The sequence below is a fragment of the Lolium perenne genome, chromosome 4, assembly GCF_019359855.2.
Source record: "Lolium perenne isolate Kyuss_39 chromosome 4, Kyuss_2.0, whole genome shotgun sequence".
NCBI classification, from domain to species: domain Eukaryota; kingdom Viridiplantae; phylum Streptophyta; class Magnoliopsida; order Poales; family Poaceae; genus Lolium; species Lolium perenne.
Window position 1 is genome coordinate 320923588 of NC_067247.2, and position 5508 is coordinate 320929095.

At 41.2% G+C, this 5508-nt stretch overlaps 1 long non-coding RNA gene across 1 annotated transcript; it reads right to left on the reverse strand.

Annotated features, from left to right (window-relative positions):
- Nucleotides 1-3771: 3771 nt before the first annotated feature.
- Nucleotides 3772-5283, reverse strand: LOC127296298 (uncharacterized). Its single transcript, XR_007848422.1, has 2 exons — nt 4602-5283; nt 3772-4486 (listed from the first exon to the last, which is right to left on the reverse strand). It is a non-coding gene; the product is annotated as an uncharacterized lncRNA (long non-coding RNA).
- Between the last annotated feature and the right edge of the window lie 225 nt (nt 5284-5508).

Genomic DNA, 5508 nt, shown 5'->3' on the forward strand with positions numbered 1-5508 from the left:
AATTTTCTGTGGTTCCTGGGTTTTTCTGTAAGATCGAAGCTATAATATCATCTTCTTTTACCCGCAAAAAAAAAAAAAAAAAAGTATGCATTGGTACATTCCACTTCGGATTGATCTGGATCATAACAGCATTTCTCCTGTCCTTAAGACACATGTTCTCCATAACATGAACAAAAATAGACGAGTCTATTTTGTTAGGAGTTCTTACCTTACCTCCAGTGTTAAGCCTTGTTTCTGTCCGCCCACAATCATATCTAAAAGCGACAGCATATAGTGGCCTTCTTCTCTTCCAGTTTGAAAATTTCATCAAACAGAGAAGCGGCAGTTTGGCATTTAGCAAGCTTTCCCCTTATTTCTTCTAATAATTGCAATGATCTCTGGATTGATTAAACCATCTTGAACTTGTCTTCATCTATAGTTTGTAACAGATGGGGGCATCTAGTCTCCATCAACATTCCCCTCTAAACTATATGTAGCCGTACTTCTAAGGAAGTGCAGAATTTTATTTGGAAAGTGCCCCACAGTTTCACCCAGTTTAAGCCCCTACTTGTATTACTTGCAATGGAGCTTTAAGGCTGAGCACACAATCCTGCTCAACAATGTAAGAACGGAACAATCTGACCATCGAACAGTTTTGTTAGGTAAATCATATGCAGCAACGACGGGAAACTATAGCTCGAACATTAAACTCACAATAAAAATATGTTAGTTGTGACACGGCAACATCAACCTTTAGATATTACGTTTTCTTTATTTATATATTATCAACCTGTTTCACCCTATAGTCTATATTCGTATTCATGACAAGTACAGGCTAATGACATACTCGTATTACACTTGCATGAGCTGAACTACTAAGTTCATTATGGAAAATATAGGTTCTCCATATGGCATTGTTTCAAGACAAACCAAACATACTATTCAGAACCAGTTGAGAGAAGTTGCGAAAAAACTTGTAATACAGCAATAGCCATAATACTGCCTTTCTTTTTTTTACCTTCAATAGCAAGCGGCGAGTGGAAACTATTTGCTATATCAGTGAGAAAGACTAAGTATGATGTATGTAACCAAATATGTGTGTCAACATTCATCAACAAAGCAAGGTTGCCACTAATTGGCTCAAATGGGCCTTCTAGCAATTCCAGCTAGCCTCTTGATCGACCATTAACTCACTGACCATCGTAACCGCGCCTCGAGCACAGGCTAACGGCTTCTGTTATAGTTGTTAGCGATCCAAGGGTCATGCCACACCCGAATTATTGAACCACGTCTGGCCGTTTGATCAGGCCATCTGCCTCTCTTTCAACACACCTGCACGGCAGATTATCTACAACACCAACATCAATAGAGCGAGTAGGCAGCAAAGCAAATTCCTTCAGCATTGTGAATTCCCATTTTCTCTCATAGGTGTGCATTTGTGACACATAATACCAACACTGAAAACAATTTTATTTCCAATTATTTTGCATGGTTGGTTAGATATTCCTGCAACTAATTGTTCAACAAATTATGTAAACCTTAAAGGGTGTCAACTATCACGTTTCATCCTTCTATTCAAACACTTCAATTCTAACCATAAGTGATTTTTTTCAAGAGTGCGCCTTTTTTCAAGAGTGCGCCAAAGCCAAACCATATCTTTATTGAAGGCAGAGGTTTGAGTACAGAAACACGACCACTCACTACAAGCAACAAGCGTAGTAACAACTCCACACCGACTAGTCCGATGACAACCACCACCACGAAACAACACAACACGAAAGAACTTGTCCAAAGACAGCCATGTCTCGACCGAAGTCGTGCCCCTCCAAGGAACAACTCAGTAGGTTGACCAGTCTCGCACGACTCCTTGTCGACGGACCATCAAAAAGAGAAAGATGGCACGAGAAGGCATCGTCTTGGAGACTCACCAACACTGGTGTGAATTACGCCCCTAAAGATCAGCCATAGACCAGCAACTTGGAACCTATATGCCATGTCTCCGAAATATTAACCATCCATTTTCATATGATCTAATGAATTATGTCCAGCAGACTCCAGTCCAGTTAGCAACATAGAGTATCTGTCACAATGAATTAGGAAATGCATAGTTTTGAGGGGCAAAATAATACTTTACAAGATAAGTTAATTGAGCTTAAGTCTAGCATTCACAATTCTAGATGGGCCTTACATGCAAAAAAGGCTTGAGAACAAACAGGGGAGATCGATGCTGTGCTTTATGATGATGTTTTCCTTGCCTCCTAAAAAATATTAACCTTTACAAAAAAAATATTAACAAATACAGTAACATTGAATTAAAATTTAGTTCACGTTTCAGATTTAGTCAGTCAAACTTCGTGACGCTTCACTTAACATTTAGTTAGGACTATTGTCATCTATTATGAAAAATATATATTATTAGTATATTGACATTTAGGACTACTGACGGCTATTACGCAAATCTAGCTTATTAGTGTGCTTTTGGTATTATGGATGATACTTTCATTAGGTTCTTAGTTTTACTGATCCGAAGTAAAACGTGTAAGAGTAGAACGATTTTGGCTACAGGTTCGAACTAAAGAATCTTGGTGGGATTGAACCACCTTCAATCCGGGATTTAAGCAAATCCACAGAGAATCTCTCCGAACAGAGAAAAGATCCACGATTGCAGAAGTACACAATGAGAGAAGGAATATTGAATATCATCATTTAATGTGTACCTAGAACAATAATGGAACTAAATTCGCATCAACATAAACTCAATTAAACAAAAGACCAGACACCTGACTCATAACTTTAGTACGAAATGAATTGCAGAGTTCCAACGCAGCATAATGATCATATTCAGATACTTGCTTATAATTCAACAACTATTTATGCAACAGTTAGGCAACTTAGTTTATAATTCAACAACTATTTATGCAACAGTTAGTCAACTTAGCTTATAATTCAACAACTATTTATGCAACAGTTAGTAGCTTATAATTCAACAACTATTTATGCAACAGTTAGTAGCTTATAATTCAACAACTATTTATGCAACAGTTAGGCAACTTAGCTTATAATTCAACAACTATTTATCCAACTAAATTCTAGAAATAACATTGTAACGGAAATATCAAACTTCCACTGTCGACATAGTACATGGTATTAAATGCCTATCCATGTAAAATTCATCAACAAAATTTCAGGGTGACATAATCCTAACTCCAGTATTTTGACATATGATCACCAAACCAACCTTCAGTACAAACTGATGGCATAGATTCAAATGCATCAAAATATCTATATTCAGCAACCTAGCTGATAACTCAACAATACTTCATCGATTTAAACTGGATCTACAAATAACAGGGTATAAAATGAATAATTAAATAATAGAAAGTTTGTATTATATAATTGCATATTTTCAGTAAGCAAAAACCAGTTCAGATAGGTTGTAGGCAACAGCTTGCGTTGTAGATTCCTCAAAGGGCACCTCCAGTCGATTCAACCAGGGAAGATATAGCTCCAAACAGGCCAAGAGCAGGCAGCATACTTCCATCTTTCGACTTGAATATGCCACGGTACAGCTGAGCAAGCTACATGAATCATCTCATATAAGCTACAGCTACAAATTGCAGTAAGAGAATGCTAGGATACAGGATCCATCAAATATACAGCTTTTGCCCAATAATACTAAAGGAATATTACAGAAGAAATAATCCAAGACGCCAAAGATAAAATGAAAATATAACAAGGTAAAATATGTATCAACTTATGAACCAAATAAATCTCAGCTGAAAAGATAACATATATAGTATAAAAAACCTTATGATATTATGTGCCATAGTTACATCTCGAAAATGGATTACAATTAGTGTAAATTGCTGTGATGTGCTCTGGGTACAAATTAACTGAATTATGTAAGTCAATAATGAACTCTACATGTCACGGAACTCGTAATCGACCTCAGAACCTGAATCTATCAGGCTTTCTACATGCTTAGGTAAACTTCAGCTGGTAAATTAGCGGTTGTACCTTTGCTATATGGTCGGTTGCTCCATGATCGAATCACGACGGTAGTTCGTGGTGCCAGCAAGTCGGATCGGTCGTCACGAGCACACAGCAAGGGACACCAGAACACAGGGGGGAGAACCCGGGGCTAGAATAAAAATAACCCCCGTGCGATCTCCCCCCGAGACACAACAATCATCTTTATTACGGTGGCGGCCTGCCATGCGAGCGCACCCAACATGGCAAAGGCCTCTAGGTTTGTCACATCTCTTTTTTCTCACAAGCCCCTCGCTTGTTACACGGCCCTTACCTTGCAGTCTCCTCCGACCTCTTGGATCTAATAATTATCGAAAGTTCTTCCGAATAATTATTACAAAGAGTCGTCGTCGACGTCGCAGGAGGTAGATCATGTCAGGTCCTGGATACCACGAACTCGCCGGAGACGGCCCGTCCTCGCCGCCGCGTCAGCTCCAGCCCGCCGGGAACAACCGAGATCCGCCGTGAGCCATCAGATCTACAGAGTAGAAACGTTCGAGCCAGTTAGGTTACACAGATCCGCACAAGATTACGACGCGGCTACAACAGAATCGTACAAAAACAGGGCAAGATCAGGGCCCAAAATTGCTCACCTGCAACGTATCTGGCTAACCGGACAGGCAGATCTGAAGGTTCCGTCTGCAGAAGCCACCCCGCCTCGCATCTAGCCACGCCGGAAGCTCAACGCGCTGGTGGACCCGAGGAACCTGCGCAGGAGATAGCACACGGGGGGTTGCGCATAAATCATGGCGGAGAGGCTCACCGCTCACCGTACCGAGATCGAATCGAGTTCCGATCATGGCGCGAACTCAACTTCCGATCCGTCGGTGGTTGGAATTTGGTGGAGACGTTCATCTATTCTAGATCTAGCCTGGCGGGGGTTGGTTGCGTGTGGCAGAGGACGACGCGGCCAGGGATTCCTTTGGTCTGGTTCTGCAAATATGCCGAGGCGAGGTATTTATTGTCCGGTATCGCGAGGTGGACGGTCCAGATGGAGTCGTCGGTCTTGGACGGGTGAGATTGGCCGCACGTGGCGCGAAGCCATTGGCGGTGACAGCTGGATCGCACCGGCAGACCGCAACTTGCGCAATTAACGTCACTGCGTGCGTCATATGCGCAGCGGATCTTCTGCGGACCAAACGTTGCTTTGTGGTTTATGGTGTGCGTGTCGGTAAACGTTGATTGGTTGAGGCAGCAGCCTAAATACTAGGCCGTGTGCGTGATTGCCAGCTGGATGGGCCTCTAAATTTTACGGTCAGTTCGCTTGGCAAATCGTGTTTCATATACTACGTATACCCATCCTAATGGCACAGTAGTATTTGCTCCAACTTTATCCTGTATTTATATCGTCCGGTGTGTTCGCCGCAGCAACAATTTATGTTTTGTTTATTTTGTTTTTGTCCATGGTTTATTTTTTGTCCTTGTTTCGTTATTTCTATCGTTTCTTTGTTTCTTTCATCGAAAGCCACACACTTGATCCCACCCCTAGCAAAGACTTGG